The sequence below is a fragment of the Saimiri boliviensis genome, chromosome 3 (genome assembly GCF_048565385.1).
Source record: "Saimiri boliviensis isolate mSaiBol1 chromosome 3, mSaiBol1.pri, whole genome shotgun sequence".
Lineage (NCBI taxonomy): Eukaryota > Metazoa > Chordata > Mammalia > Primates > Cebidae > Saimiri > Saimiri boliviensis.
Window position 1 is genome coordinate 147,734,072 of NC_133451.1, and position 17,962 is coordinate 147,752,033.

The following is a 17,962-nucleotide window of genomic DNA, read 5'->3' on the forward strand; positions in this document are numbered from 1 at the left end:
CAGAGATAATATATTTCCTTAAAAAACAGTAAACAAAATTCAACATGAAATACAGTACAAAAAGCAATTAATTCATATTGTTCTCATTCTTATATGTTGGTACATTGGTCTTTGATGGGCTGTAATGAACCTGTTCTTTAACTACATCACCATAAAGTACATTGATAGACCAGATTTCCCAGAGATTGTATGACCTTGGTGCTTTAAAACATGAATGATACAAAATCTTGGAAAGAAAAGTGTTGAAGTTAATTTGGTTTTGGCAGGAAGATGTATTGGATGACTGAATAGGGATTTTTCATTTCTAATTTCCAAGGTTGTAGAAACAATAACATCCCAGCACCCAGCTATCTTGTGCCCTATAATGTCCTACTGAGCTAATTCACGTCAGGGGTGTACACATTGTTACTTTGGCTATGGGTTTTACATAAGAACACAAAACCAATTCTCTTTACTAGGAAACAAATGGTCCAAATTAAAAGCTCCTGTAGGTTTAAAGCAGCAGAAGCATCTGATTTTAAAAGGACTCTAAAGACACATTTCTCTTCGGTGGGTGGACATAAGATGTGAGTAATTATTAAACTCATAAACTAGCTATAATTGGGAAGACAGTTCAATAGATTAGAGCTGTGTAGTGAAGCTCAGTTCAGATCACGGTTAGAACAAGGAGAATTTCAGACAGGCTGCAAATGAGGTGGTTTCTATGATCTTTCTCCTGGTCCCCTTTCTCTTTCTGACCTCCTCTCACTTTCTTTACTCAATTTCCCTTTGTTTGCTCCCTTTTTTAACTTTCCCTGCATTACTCAAATTGACCACCCATACTCATATTGTTCCAATTATGCAGGCAAGCATGTTGTTTGTTTTGTTCTAAATGATTGACTGTTTTCTTTTTAACCTGACCTGAATTTATTAAGTAATTTCACTTTGGCTTTTTAGACCTTATTATGGGTGTAGCTGTGGCTCCTATAGAAAAAATATGTTGAAGTCCTAACCCCCAGTACCTTAGAATATGACTTTATTTGGGGTCATATTCACCGTAGATGTAATTAAGATGTATCACACTGGAATAAGGTGGGCCCCCTAAACTAATCTAACTGGCATCCTTATGAAAAAGAATGTTATGTGAAGAGACACAGACATGCACAAGGGGAAGTCAATGTGAAGAGGCACATGGAGAACACATGTAAATACGAAGGCAGAGACTGAAGTGAGGCAGCCACACACCAAGCAATGCCAAAGATTGCAAGCAAACCGCCAAAACAAATATTGTCATTTCAGTGCAAATTACATAATGACTTCTCAATTCTGAGTCCAGAACATTTTTCTTTCTTTTTTTTGAAACAGAGTCCCATTCTGTCTTCCAGGCTGGAGTGTAGTGACTCGATCTTGGCTCACTGCAACCTCCGCCCCCAGGTTCAAGTGATTATTTTGCCTCAGCCTCCCAAGTAGCTGGGATTACAAGCACACACCACCATGCTCGGCTAATATTTTTGTATTTTTAGTAGTGACAGACTTTCGCCATATTGAACAGACTGGTCTCAAATGCCTGACCTTAGATGATCCGCCCACCTTGGCCTCCCAAAGTGCTGAGATTACAGACATAGCCACCACACCTGACCGAGCCTAGGATATTTTAGATTGAGTGTAGAACCTACATTTAAGCAAAAGAAGCCACAGCAAGGTCTGATTTGGAAATGTGACTTGTAAAGAGAAATGAGCATTGGCTTGTGAGTCATATGTTCGTTTTTAAAAATCTTAGCTTGGCCTCATACTTGGTGTAAGACTAGCCATATAACTTAATCCACTGAGAAGTTGGTTTTCTCTAGCAGAGCGCCTGGCTCATAGCCAATGCTCCTTAAAGTTTGTCTATTATTTAATAAAACTTTCCTTTTCCTGAATACTAAGGTACTTAAATCTAGCAAAGCCTTGCTAAATCCCATGTCCATCCTACCTGCTGTTTTGAAAGAAAGGATTTTTACTTTTCACTGATCTGAAAAATCTCAAATGACTTAAAAACTACAACCATGGCACTTAGAAAATCTCTGTTTACTTCATCTTGGTGACCCCTGGACCTTAATGTAATTCACAATCAAAGAATAAAAAACCGTGGTCGGACTTTTAAGCTACGTGGTGAGGAATATGTTATTACCTTAGATAATTTAAACTTGAATGCCAAATCTAAAATTAAGCTTCACAAGCTAGTGCTTGATAATCACTACAATGTTGTATTTTAGAGTTTGGAAACTATAAATCCAAGTTAACACAAATGATAAAAGTATTTCTAACAACAAATTCTTAAAGTTCTGTTGCTTAAAGAAACCTATAATAGCTTAAAACTATACCTTACGAAAGATTAAGAACCATAAAAGTGGAAAAAAAACTGAGAGAAACACATGTTTCTCAGTGGCATCTTGCAAAGCGCCTTAGAGAGAAAGAAAGTCAGTCTTGCTGGATGTCTGGGTAATGTACTGGTCACTTACTGATATACCTCATTACATCATTCTGCACAATGCCCTATATGGTAGGCCATTTATCCCTATTTTATGGATGAAGAAATGAAGTAATTATAAGTCATTTCTCAGAATCAGAAATCAAATCAGGATTGGCTGACCCTGCAGTCCATGGGCTCTACTAATCAAAGCCAGTTTGGTTCTAAGTCTACTCCTGACCAGAGAGGTGACCTTGAATAACTTGCTGAATCCATCTGGATCTCAGTATCATCCTGTGTAAAACTAGAGTTTTAGAATAGGTGATTTCACAGGTTCTTTTTAGCTGTAGAATTGCTGCTTAGAAAGAATTCAGTGCAAGCCACAATATTAAGGGCCAAATAAAATAATTATTAACTCTATTATGATATCTTATTCTGATTTCATCATGATCACCTAAGTTTAACTCTTCAATAGAATTTGTAATATTGTTACATGTTTAAACATTAGCTTTAGCTACATAATTCAAAATATTATATGTATTACCTTAAGTTATCTCTTAAAACTCATACGTGAAAGGACTGCGGTATTGCATAAAGAAAGTTGAAGTGCTGGGCACAGTGGCTCATGTCTGTAATGCCAGCACTTTGGGATACCAAGGCAAGACCAGCCCCCGGGCAGCATGAAGAAACCTCATCCCTATCTTTAAAAAGTACAAAAAATTAGCTGGAGATGGTGGCACAACTGTGGTCTCAGCTATTTGGAAGGATGAAGTGGGAGGATTGCTTGGGCCCAAAGGTTCAGGTTGCAGTGAACTGAAATCACGCCACTGCACTTCAGCCTGAGTGACAGAGTGAACCCCCTGTCTCAAAAACAAAACAAAACAAAACAAAAAGAAGGTGGAAATGAAACAATAAAGACCATCCATATTTGTTTTATAATAATTTTTAAATGATGATATTATATCTTCAGCAAATCTAGAAGTAGCCTATACAATTTAGTCTTTAAAAATACATATGGTTTTACTGTAGTTATGTTAAGAAATGTGTGAAAAATACATAAGATATGGGAGTAATGAGGGTCTACAAATTGCATAAAATATTATTTTATTATTATTTTTATAAAAAGTCTCTACAAACTGCATAAAATATTATTCTAACTAAAACAATGAAGATAAAACCACATGTAACCTTGAATACAGCAAAGCAAGCTATTGACACAATCCTTGTTTTATATGTCTGTTGAAGAATAACTTACTTATAACACATTTAATTAATATAATATACTAGAAAAAAAGGAATATAGAGAGAACCATTTTTGTAGTTAATTATAGATAATGTTTATCTTTTTGGCTGCTGTTCATTTAACCAAGGGACAAAAATATATTTCTGAGGCTACAAGCAAGACAATTGCTCTTAACTGTTGATTGGTAGAAGAATTAATATAGTATCATAAGGGTAAATCTTGATGAAGATGGACCCTACCAAGATATGCTGAAATAATGCCATAATCACAGGCCAAGAAATTCCGGCCAGTAACTAAACACTCTGCTGATCCTGCCATCACACTTAGTAAAAATGTTGCAAAAACCTGACCAAGAGAAGCAAATATGTATGTGTCCCTTGCAGTGCATCCAAAGCAAATGTGGAAATTGAGATTCATCAAGGAGAGCCAACTGCCATAGAAACTGGATGGGTTTCGTGTAAACCAGTTGGACATAATATAGAACACGATATTTACCAGGCTCTGACAATAAATGTGCAAAACATACAAGGTAACAAGGAAGTTCATTTGTACAAATTTATAATTGATCTCACCTTTAAACTATGCTCTTGCTATTTAGTTTGACTCATAAATCACATGTGTAATCACCAAGGAACTTGAGTTTAGGTGAGAGGAAGCACCTAACAAAATCGTTTCATGTTAGGTGTGCAATATTGTGCTCTTCACTTGGTAAAGTTCTTCCAAAATTTAGTTGTTTAAAAGTGGCCACTGTCCCAGTCGTGTTAATTCTATTTCATTCTCTCACTTATAGACCATCAATGATAAAAAATAATGGTGATGATTATTAAAACTATATATGCAATCAATATGTTAAATTGAACAAATCTTTTATAAAAAATTATATAACTAGATATGAACATTCTTCTCTGACACTTGTAAGAAAGTTTTTGATTTATGCTGATTAAATGTGAGCTACCTTGCACTGTAATTTTGTAATCACAGTCAGAAAAAGGTGTCATGAAAAATTACACATAGAACTTGTTTGCTTAATTGACTGGAAGCTTCTCTTCCTTTTATATATTGTGTAATTGGATGCCAAATAATGAAAAATTAGTCTTAGAAGAGTATGGTACATACAATTGAATAATGGAAATAACTCAGTTTAATTATCTTAATAATTATCATGATAATTTCCAAAACGTGTCATGTCTTCAGAGTCTTAACTAAATGAAGATGATATAGAATCACTCACATAAAAAGGACTATGTTCTAAAAATATTGCTGTATGTTTTAGATATATTTAAAAAGGAATAATCTATATGCATTGTATAGACATTGCACATTAAATTAATGGCATGGAATTAGAACTAGCTCCCCTTCCCTATCATCTGTCAATGAATAAGAATGCTCCCTCTATCATCTTAACTCCCCCTATATTAGAGGATGGTTCTAGGACAATAATTTGAGAAATTTTATCATCTAAGAAAAATATCTGATGATACCATAGATCAGAAATCCCTAAAGCTAAATGCAAATTTTACTTGATTAATCAACCAAAGTTGGAGCTTCCAATTAAAATCAGAAATAAGAAATGATTCCAGTTCCAAAACAATGACATAAAAACAAGCTGCTTCACTTGCCCCTTCCCTCCCATTTCCAAAACAAAACAAGCAAACCAAATATATGGTATTAAGTTCATTATCAACAATATCTCAGAACTCAAATATGAGGATGAGATAGTTCCTGGGGCCACAGAGAAGTAAAATAAAAGATGTCAAGCAGACAGAGAATAAGAATCCATATCCATGATGTTCCTCCCTTGATTCTTCCCAGCAACAAACAAGTAGGAAATGCCCCCCTGCATCACTGTTTCTACACTGGAGGAAGTGAGACAGAGATAGAAAACCAGGTTTCTGTCCATCTTACATTCCTTAACAGGAAATGTGTTCCCATCTCTACCCACAGGAAACATCTGAGTTCCTAAAGGGAGAAATATCCCCGAGGACAGCCAGAGACAAAGTAGGGAGGAAGGATTTCATCTGCAGCTCTGACAATTCTGCTCTATAACTTGGCAAAAGGAGATGCCATGTTGAAGTGGCTGTTCAGCAGCACCATGCTGTAGGAGGTACATTTCACAAGGTACCTGGTGCACAAACCCCTAGCCATCCTTCCCAAACTGTTTATATATACCTTTTAGGATTTTCTGTATTCAGGACAGGCAGAGTTCCAATCATTAACTAGAGCCAAGGCAAACCTGGACTGAAAGCATCATCTAGTACCCTAAAGAGGCAGCAATGTAGTGAAAGAAAATATTCAAGAGGTAAAACTACAAGGAATTTCAATTTACAAGGATAAGCAACATATCCAATAAAAATATAAATAAGCCAGACAGAAAAGACTAGAATAAATAACAAATCCTTCAATGCCAAGACATGAGGAACATCTACAACAAACAAAAGTGAACAGAGAACCATGACCTCCCCAAACAGACAAAGAAAGCAGTGAGTGACTAACCCTAACAAAACAGTGATATATAAGCTGTCTGACAAATAGCAGTTTTAAGGAAACTCAGTGATCTCCAGATAACACAGAAAAGCAATTCCAAAATTTATCAGGGAAATTTAACAAAGAGATTGAAAAAATATTTTAAAATCAAACACATCTTAGAACTGATAAATACATTTGCTGAAATAAAAAATTCATTAGAGGCTATGAACAGCAGAATGAATCAAGCAGAGGAAAGAAGGGGGAAAAAAATAACAAAAAGAAGTAAAGATCAACACAAGAAATAGAAAATTACTTCAAAAGACCAAATCTAACGATTAGTGGTGTTCAAGAAGGAATTGAGAAAGAGAAACAGTAGAAAATTTATTTGAATAAATAAGAATAGAAAACTTTCCAAAACTCGAGAAAGAAAGAAATATCCAAATACAGAAAGGCTAGAGAACAACAAACAGATTTGACTCAAATTGGACTACTCCAAGGTATGTCACAATCGAAGTATTAAAGGTCAAGAGCAAAGACAGGGTCATAAAAGCAGCAAGGGAAGATAAGCTAATATAATAACAGGTAAAAGAGCTCCAATTTATATGGCAACAGACTTCAAAAGAAACCATACAGGGCAGAAAGGAGTAAGATGATTTTATTTCTTTCAGCACATTTTCAAAGTGCTGAAAGAAATAAAAATGCCATCTAAGAATACTGTATCCAGCAAAGATATCCTTTAAGTATGAAGGAGAGATAAAGTCTTTCCCAAACAAACAAAAGCTGAGCAAATTCACCACCACCAGACACATCTTACAAGAAATGTGAAAGAAAGTTCTTCAACCTGTAGACATAAAACCCACTGGTAAAGTAAGGACACAGACAAATCCAGAATACTCTATTACTACAATTGTAGTGGGTAGTTTATTTATAACTCTAGTGTGAAAACTAAAAGATAAATCTATCAAAAACTGTAAAACCTACAATTTTTACTGTTTGTTGTCTGAATTTACGTATTTTTGTATTGCCTATCTCTTAACAGATTGCTGAGTCTAATGGTATTTCAGTTTCTTGATCCTTGAGGAATTGTCACAGTCTTCCACAATGGTTGAACTCATTTACATTCCCACCAACAGTGTAAAAGCATTCCTATTTCTCCATGTCTTCTCCAGCATTTGTTGTCTCCAGATTTTTTAATGATTGTCATTCTAACTGGCACGAAGTGGTATCTCAATGTGGTTTTGATTTGCATTTCTCTAATGACCAGTGATGAGGAACTTTTTTTCATATGTTTTTTGGCTGCATAAATGTCTCCTTTTGAGAAGTGTCTGTTCATATCCTTTACCCACTTTTTGATGTGGTTATTTGTTTTTTCTTGTACATTTGTTTAAGTTCTTTGTGGATTCTGGATATTACCCTTTTGTCAGATGGGTAGATGGCAAAATTTTTTTTTCCATTCTGTTGAAAGTCAGTTCACTCTAATAATAGTTTATTTTGCTGTGCAGAAGCTCCAAAGATTATAAATCATTCTATTGTAAAGACCCATGCACAGGTATGTTTATTGCGGCACTGTTCACAATAGCAAAGACTTGGAACCAACCCACATGCCCATCAATGATGGACTGGATAAAGAAAATGTGGCACATATACACCATGGAATACTATTCAGCCATAAAAAAGGATGAATTCTTGTCCTTTGCAGGGACATAGATAAAGCTGGAAACCATCATTCTCAGCAAAGTGACACAAGAACAGAAAACTAAACACTGCATGTTCTCACTCGTAAGTGGTTATTGAACAATGAACACACATGGACACAGGGAGGGGAATATCACACACCAGGGTCTTTGGAGTGTGGAGGGCTAGCAGGGGGTAGGAGGATACGAAAGGGATAGCAGTAGGAGAAATACCTAATGTAGATGACAAAGTGATGGATACAGCAAACCACCATGGCATGTGTATACCTGTGTAAAAAACCTGCGCATTTTGCACATGTACTCCAGAACTTAAAGTATAATTTAAAAAAAAATAAATAAATAAAACGTACTAAAATCTATGGGATACAGCAAAGTCAGGACTAACAGGAAAGCTTTTAGCAGTAAATGCCACCATCATAAATGTAGAAAAACATCAAATAAGCAGCCTAACAATTTACCTCAAGGAAGAAGAAAAACAAGAACAAACCAAACACAAAATTGTTAAAGGAATAATGAAGATCAGAGCAGAGGAAAATAAAGTTGAGACTAAAAAATCAATACCAAAAATCAACGAATAAAAAAGTTGATTTTTTTTGATAAGATAAATAAAATTGACAAACCTTTAGCTTTACTAAGAAAAATACAGAAGATCCAAACAAATACAATAAGAAATATAAAACACAACATAACAACAGGGACCACAGGAATAAGAAGAACCACTAGAGACTATTTGTGACAATGAGCTGGAAGACCTGGAAGAAACGGACAACTTCCTGAATGCATATAACCTACCAAGATTAAACCATTAAAAAACGAAAAATCTGAAATAACCAATAATGAGTAACAAAACCAAAGCTGTAATAAAAAGTTTCCCACTGAAGAAAAGTCCAGGACCTGATGATTTCACCGATGAGTTCTACCAAGTATTTAAATTAAAAATAATACCTATTCTACCCTTCAAACAAATTTAAAAGTTGGGAAAACCTTCAAACTCATAAGGCCAGCATTATACTGATACCAAATCTAGACAAGGATATAAACAAAAAAGAAAACTATGGACAAATATCCCTGAAGAACATAGATGCAAAAATTATCAACAAAATACTGGCAAGCCAAATTCAACAATGAATTTTTAAAAAATTTACTATGAGACAGAGATAGAAAACCAGGTTTCCGTCCATCTTACATTCCTTAACAGGAAATGTGTTCCCATCTCTACCCACAGGAAACATCTGAGTTCCTAAAGGGAGAAATATCCCCGAGGACAGCCAGAGACAAAGTAGGGAGGAAGGATTTCATCTGCAGCTCTGACAATTCTGCTCTATAACTTGGCAAAAGGAGATGTATTTAAGTATCACATATACTTTGAAAATATCTACATCTATATGTATCCATAAAGCAAAAGAGGACATGAAAAGTTTGGCTACTTACATAATGAGGATTTCTGGGTAGAGCAAGTCAGATTTTCCAAGCTGGTGTGAAATGACTTAGGAAACCAAGGAAAGGAGACTGTTTTGGGGCTTTATGGTGGTTAGAAGGTGGGTCCAGGATGAGGGTCCGCCTGTATATCTCCTGGCTGGGACCTGGAGATATATGAATTTTTCATCTTCAATGGCTTTTTTATTGGCTTGCCCACCTTCAGGGGCAGAGGTGGGGAAGGGACTGGTGGGCTTGAAAGCTGTAAAAAAAAAACCTGCAAAACACAAAAATAAATAAACAAAAATGAAAACAAAAAGAAATAGTTGTTTGACATGAATGGTGCAGAAAGTACTCAAAAATAGGAAATGCTTTTTTTTTTCCTCTGAGTAGTTCAGATTGACAAGTGAAGACAGTATTTCTTAGAAATTCAGTGTTTGTGGGAGAGAATTGTACAGATCATGGGTGCAAACCTGGACCATAATACTATATATGACTAGATCTTCCTCAGTCATCTCTTTATCTCATTCTCTCTACCATTCTTCTTAGGTAACAATATTTTTTATTGTCACTAATAGAAATCCATAGGATATAAAATCCTTTAAAAATAGAATGATGCCTATTCTTTGCCTTGGGAATAAATGTGGGTAATAGAAACAGAAGTGCTCAAGTTGAAGAAAGCAAGAATAGACAATGAATTTTTTAAAATGCTTATGCATACAGACTATTGCAGTAATGCATTCAGTTTGGTTGTCAGAAACTGAGAAAGAAAAATAACAGGTAATTAAGAATTAAATGGATAAACATGAGCCTCAAATTACCTCAACATTAAGTAAAATAAAACAACAAGTAACAATAACAAAAACTGAAGCTGATCAATCTTCTAACTTGCGCACATCAGAATTTCTGTAGAATCTTCTAAGCCTGATGAAAGGTGGGGGAAATGGTAATTGCGTAAGCTCACAAAAACTTTTCTGGAATGGTTATTGGTTCACATTTTGAGTTGCTATTGTCAAACCAGAATACAGAGCTCCTTTGTCAACTTGAAGACTAAGCTGCAACTCCTGGCCCTGACGTGACCTGCAATTACCCTAAACTATCTCTATGATTGCATTATGCCTTTCTTCCTGGCCACGATAAAACGTACCCCTTTCTCCTGGGCTTTAAGCATTGTTCAAGTTACTGGAAGCAAATTCTCCAAGGACCTTTTCCAATCAAATTTCAAATTCCATAAATTATTTGACTTTCATCAACTTTATTAAAAGAAATATTTCACAATTTGATAGGTCACTGTGAGCATTTTTTTTTCTCATGCTTGGAAAATGTAGTATTTCCAATCCATGTCAGAGAGAGAGTGAGTAAAATCCTTTCTTATCAAACACATAGAGTCATTCCTACAAGGTCTAACCACTGACTCTATACCCATGGATTCTTAGAGAGCATTGATGCCACACGGAAACCACTGCTTAACCAGGGCCACCTGGTCAAAGCACCTGTCTTAATCCATTCAGTGTTGCTGTAACAGAATGCTTAAACCAGGGTAGTTTATAAAGAAAAGCGTTTTATTTAGCTCATGTTTCCACATACTGGGAAGTACAAGAAGTATGATGCCTCCATCTACCAGGTTTCTGGTGCAGGCTTTTTGTGCTGCCTCAGAACAGAAAAGGTCAAAGAAGTAGACATATTCCAAGAGGCAAACCCAAGGGGAATCCTGGCTTTATAACCATCCACTCTTGTGGGAACACTGCTTCACAAATTAACAGTCTCAGAAGAGGAAGAATGAACTCATCACTTCTGGAGCAGCATCAAGCCTTTTGTGAGGGATCCATCTCTATGACCCTAACACAACTTGTAAGTCCTTAGCTCCCAATATCATTACATGGGGGATCAGATTTCAACATGAGTTTTAATGAGGAGAAACTCGAGTCATAGCAATGCCTTCCCTGAAAATCATAACTTACAGCCAAAAAGACACCTGGGCACTGGGGAGAAATGAAAGCCATTAGGTACCTCCAAGCATAGACTACGTACTTAATCATGTTAAATGAAGGCCATGAAAACAGGCAGACAGAGAGTGATAGAGATTTCACACGCATTTTCAACTAGCATGCTGCCAAGAACATTGCTATCCAAATAAATTGTTGAATTATCATTCTATTTTAAATTCTCTCTGTCTTGGATTCTATCTCCTTTTTTCAGAGGCTCATTGAATGCTGTTTTAATTTATATTTTCAAGGGGACATCAGTTCACCATACAATACAAATGTGATATTACGGGTGACTGCAGCTCAAGCTATATTACAAGCAGACTTCTAAAATGCAGGTGGATAAATTATGGAGAGATAAGTTATTTTTCCTAGAGGTGCCTAAACCTTCCATTTTTCACTCTCTCCAGTTAAGAAGAGTTTTATCAGAAGCTCCTAGAGATAGTGGTCACAGACCTAAGTTCCAGCCTGGAAGAAGCCCTGTGATAGATGAGCTGCTGTCATGATGTGAAATGAGGATGGAATTTTCTGATTGGTAGAACTACAAAGCAATCTGACCCTAGAAGGTTTCATTTCATTTCACTTGAACCAACATTTATTGATCTGATTATGCTGGACACTGTGCTAGGCACTTCTATATATGTTTCAGCCCCAAAAGAGCACTGTGATGCTGATATAATTTATCCCACTTCTATGGAATGAAGCCAAGGTTCAGCAACGCTAAATAATTTGCTCAAAGGGAAGAACTGCATTTGTCCTTCTTTTTTATTATGCTAAAATGTGCCCCTTTCTCCTAAGCTTTACACGGTTTTCAAGTTACTGGAAGCACATTCTCCAAGGACCTTTACCAATCAAGTTTTAAATTCCATAAATTATTTGAGCTGGAATTTAAACAGCAACTCCTGATGTCACGTATAGAAATTTTGCTACAAATTAGATACCAATGCCTTGTCACATGCAAAAGAAAACAAAAAAAATTTTCTTAGATACTTAGAAACTTTTATAACTGATCTTTACTCCCTAGAAGGACTCATTTTTTATTTGTATAAGTTTATGGGATATGAGTGCAACTTTGTTACATGCCTAGATTGTATGTACTTTGTAATTGAGAATTTTCTGTATATCTCAACATATATTGATGTCCCTAATTGGTCTTTCTTTTCTGCTATTAGTAGTTATTTCTATCTTGGGTTATTTTCTTTTCAGTTTTTAAGCATAGATTCTTAGACCTCTGATTTGATTCTGAACCTCTGTTCCATTTTTAGCAATCTGTTAACAAATCCTATTGATTTTTCTTTAAAATATTGCCCAGTTTCACTATCCTTATATTCGTCTTATATTCCTAGCCATCATCTCCAGTCAGAATTACTGCCATTGCCCTTTAATCCATCTCCATTTTTTGTAGTTTTTCACTTTCCATTAATTGTCACCTCTAGTGCCACTCTAAGGGGTACAGAATTCTAGACAAATATTTTTTGTGAGATCCCTATCTGTATAAACCACTGATTAAAACATATTATGGAATTTGTGGATTTATGTATAAATGCATAAATCCATAAATCCATTTAGTGATTAGTGATACCCCATTTAGTGTTTTACCAGGGACAACTTAGAATAATCACACATAATTTGTTTATTGTGTGATCAGTGCCCATGAAGGCTTTGTGTATATATATATATACACACACACAATAACCAGGCACTTTCTTTTCCTGTTCAGATTGAGAAGACATCCATTCAGTTCCTTCATTTTCAAATGTTCCATTTTTGGCTAACTTAAATCTCCTGAAACAAGAAAAAGGTAGATAGGGAGGGTGCCAAGGATTTAAAAACTAACTGTTGGGTACTATGCTCATTACCTGAGTGATGGGGTCTTTCATACCCCAAACTTCAGCATCATGAAATAGTCCAGGTAACAAGCCTCTACATGTACCCCCTGAATCTAAAATAAAAGTTAAAATTATTCTTAAAGAAGAAGAAAATAAAAGAAAGTATAGGTCTGACCTTACACATGCCCGGTCCTCCTGCAAAAAACGAAAACAGTGTCAATGCCATTACTACTTGTAACACTGTTTCTTCATAAATGATATAGATTTTGCATTGAAGCCATATAGAGCTCCTTACCACCAAATTTCCTGAATACTATTTGCTTAATGCTTGCTACCCCACAACTCAGGATGCTCCATCATCTATTGCACTGCCTGCAAATACCAGCTTCCAATGATTCTTATAGGTTGTTGCTGTGCTTCATTGATTATGCCCACAAATGCAAGTCTTACCCTGAGTACAGAGGAAAAATATAAACAATAATTATTTTTTGATAGTGATAATTTATCATTCAGAATTTTATAGCACTAACATTTAAAAAAATGCATCTTCAAACCATGTATTCTCTTGACCTTGTGGGCCCTAATAACTGTATTGCTAGAATGTGATCATTTGAAAATGTTACTGCACACCTGCCTTCTCCAAATCAGAGAGGCAGAGAGAGAAGAGCAGTCCCATTTACACAAGGAATGACTGTCTTTTACCTGACATGCTTAATTCTGGCTCTGCATGGTATATCACTGTACAGATCAGAGGCAAAAAGAATAATGAACAGAAGACCCCATTGGCATTGCAGAACAGCTGTCTGAAAAGCCCTTGAGGAAATACGTACAGGAATCCCCATGGAGTCTGCATAGGGAGTGAGATGACCGTTCTAGTGTCAATAGCAAGAATGAACAGGGAAAAGGTGTCTGCCACTATCCCTGCTGCCCTTGAGTCCTGTAGACTAGAGGTGGCAGCATGGAAGAAACACAACCATGTGATATATGGGCCCAGATACATGGCTCAAGCCCAGGGGCAAATGGTAGATCATGGGCAGCCTAGAGGCCCAAACTTGTCCCATGTCCAATATAAGGAAGAATCACCCAAATTCAATAAGTTAGTTATATTTTGGCAGCCTAATCTCCAGTGATTCTGTGAAAAAAATTATTACACTGGCCAGAGGCATGATTTGCTCACCTGGATACCCTCCTAGAGCTGATGCACAGCTATAGTGTTCTGAGTGAGTAATTATCTCAGAGTTTCTCAAGACAACTGGCTGATTCTGTCCTTGGGTATAAAATTTGTAGTGTCCTCAAGGGGAGAAATCACTGGAGGCCCAGACCAGGCTTATGGCACCATGGTCTGGCCTCAGGGAAATCTGCTTGATGGCATTGCCAGCCATAGATGGTTCCAGGTACTAGACAGGAAATATGAACATTTTGTGGAAGGCACTCCACAGTATAGGGATACCCTATACATGAGGCCTTATGGGCAGCGGCCTACCTGCCTAAGTTTAAGAGTGATAATGCCCTCCCTACCCAATATCATTTCCAGACATAAAATCTTGTTACTGTCTATCATATCTATCATATACTAACTCTTCTAATTTGCCTTTCCTTATACAGCATAATCTGGCCTCATAATCTTTATGACCAACTTCTCTCTGTTCTCCAACTCACATTCTCTCTGGTTAACCAAGTTTGGTCACATCTTACATGTTCATTTCAACCTACATATCTCTGTTCATATTCCCCTTTTTTTTGTTTGAGATGGAGTTTAGCTCTTTTTGCCCAGGCTGGAGTGCAATGGCGTGATCTTGGCTCATTGCAACCTCTGCCTCCTGGGTTCAAGTGATTCTCCTGCCTCCGTCTCCCAGGTAGCTGGGATTAGAGGCACCCGCCACCATGCCCAGCTAAATTTTTTTTTATTTTTAGTAGAGACACGTTTCACCATGGTGGCCAGACTGGTCTCAAACTCCTCAGCTCAGGCGATCCACCTTCTTCAACCTCCCAAAGTGCTGGGATTATAGGCGTGAGCCATCACGCCTGGCTATCTTCCACTTTTCCATTGCAAACATATACAGTCTATCTATTGTTAATAACTCAGCTCAAGTCTTAAGTCTTCTGTGAGTACATTAACTTACTGTTTTCTCCATTTTTGGCATTGTGTAGTTTTTAAAAGTTGCTGCTAGTCAGTTTAGCGTTAAGGCTGTTTGCCTTTTCTTTATCTGTGCATATTTGTTATAAATGACTTAAATTATACATTTATTGGTGGCTGGAGATACGTAATATATTTTCTGGAGTCACCTCAGTACTTTGAAAACTGTGTGCTGATTAATTCCAATGAAAAAATGTATTACCAACCCAAAGCTGAACTTGGCCACTTTGTTAGAATAAGATATTTCTTCTTTGGGAGTCTTGGTCAAAAGAAGTGATTGAGAAAATGACAAAATCGGGCACAGTGGCTCAGGCCTGTAATCCCAGAGCTTTGGGAGGCAAAGACAGGTGGATCACCTGAGGTTAGGAGTTCAAGACCAGCCTGGCCAACATGGTGGAACCCTGTCTCTATAAAAAAATAAAATAGAAATAAAATAAATTTGTAGTGGAGAAAATGGCAAAATCAGAGGACACGATAGAAGGAGAAAGTAAAATTTAAAGAATAGTGAATAGGAAAAAAAAAAGAAAAAGATGGTTTTTGTGCCTACCACTTCAAAATATATTTCATCTAAGAGGTTAGTCAGGTCTTTATTTTTCTCTGGAGAGGTGAGATGATACATGAAATGAAATCACTTAACTGTGATTTCCTGAAAACATATAATGCCACAGAGGGCACTTTAAAAAATATAATGTCAGGTCCTTACTAAGTGTGTTAGAAAATGAATGGTAAACCTGTAGGTTGATTCAGCAAAGCTGAAAGCAAACACAAAAATCTTTACAACTTCTCTACCCATCTTTACTTCAGTAATTGCATTTTAAGGCAAAGGCCAAAAGATAAAATATAATCTTTTATTTTAAAAAACATATCTATTGTGAATTTGAGACCCGTTGTTCCTAAAATTTTCAAATATATACAAGCAAAAGAATAATAAAATAAACCACCAAACGTGTCACTTTTTCAAGTTGTAATTATCAACTTGTGGCTATTTTTGTGTCCTCACTACTTCCTATGTCCCATCTTCCAGCCAGATTGTTTTAAAGCAAATTTTTGACATCAAATAATTTTATGTAGACACTTCCGTATGTACCTCTAAAAGAAAATTCTTCCTTTGCCAACAAAGTCATTACACACACACACACACACACACACACACACACACACACACACACAATTTCCTTAAGACCATCAAATAACCAGTGTTCACATTTTCTAAATTCTGTTATAATTTTTAATATTTTGTATATTTGAACTAACATCCAAACAAATCCATATGTTGGATTTGCTAATAGTCACTGATATTAGTGGATAAGTTCCTCACTGCATTCCCTGTGTTTTTTTTCCCTTGCAAAAACTTACACATATCTTGTAATCTTCTCACAGTGCAATTTACTGATTTAATATGTTCCTATCTAATTTAAAGATATAAGTACTTTCATGCTTTAGGGCTTTTCTTTTTTCTTTTTCTTTTTTTGCAAAGCTGCTTCATAAGTGGTGCTGCATTTTTACAAAAGTAGGCACAGTAATCCAAACTTACACACTGGATAAATGTTCCAAGACCCTCAGCAGATGCCTGAAACCACAGATAGCACCAAACTCTATATATATTATGTTTTTTCTATACATACATACATAGATACCTATAACAAAGTTTAATTTACAGATTAGACACAGTAAGAGATTAATAACAAAAACTGGTAATAGAATAATTATAACAATATACTGTAATAAAAGTTACGTGAATGCAGTCTCTCTCTCTCTGTCTGTCTGCCTGTCTCTCTCTCTCTCTCTCTCTCTCTCTCTCTCTCTCAAAATATCTTTTACTGCATTCATCTATTTTCAAACTGCCATATACTGAGAGTAACTAAAATTAGGGAAAAGGAAACCTTGAGTAAGAGGGTACTATAGCACTTAGTGACTTACTGTCTGGTTTTCTTTCTACCATGTTAGCAGCCATTGATAATCATTGCCTGAATCAATACATTACATGGGGGTTGCAAAATGGTAAATTTTAAATTCTATCATTCTCCACTTATTAGTTAGAATATTTTTTAAAGTAGAAATGTCTCCTCATCACCTACACCAAAGTAATAGTTCTATCAGTGAAGGTTATATGAATATTGGATGGTTTCCATTTATTAACCCATTTTTATATAAAGACGTTTATGAATACCTCCAATAATGATCAAAGAGATTTTCCACACCATTAGGAGCTCACAGATTTAAATACAGTCATGTACCGTATGACAACTTTTCAGTTAAGGACTGAAGGCATATATAATGGTGGTCCCATAAGATTATAATGAAGCAGAAAAATTACTGTCATCAAGTGATGTCATAGCCATCATAACATTATGGCACAATACCCTATGCAGACATCCCATTGTTTTATTTTTTTATACCACATTGCACTGTGCCTTTTCTCTGTTTAGATATGTTTAGATACACAAATATTTACCTCTTGTTACAATTGCCTATGGTATTCAGTACAGTAACATGCTATACAAGTCTATAGCCTAGGAGCAATTGGCTGTACCACGTAGCCTAGGTGTGGAGCACATTATACCATCTTGGTTCATGTAAGTGCACTCTGTGATGTTCACATAACAACAAAATCATCTAGCAGTGCATTTCTCGGAACCTGCCCTTGCTACTAAGCAATGCATGACTGTATATTTAACACATTTTAAGCTATTTCAGTTATTATCCTTATGGTCCCAATTTTGGTTAATGGGAGCCTATTCAAGCTGGCTTTTGCAACTGTTGA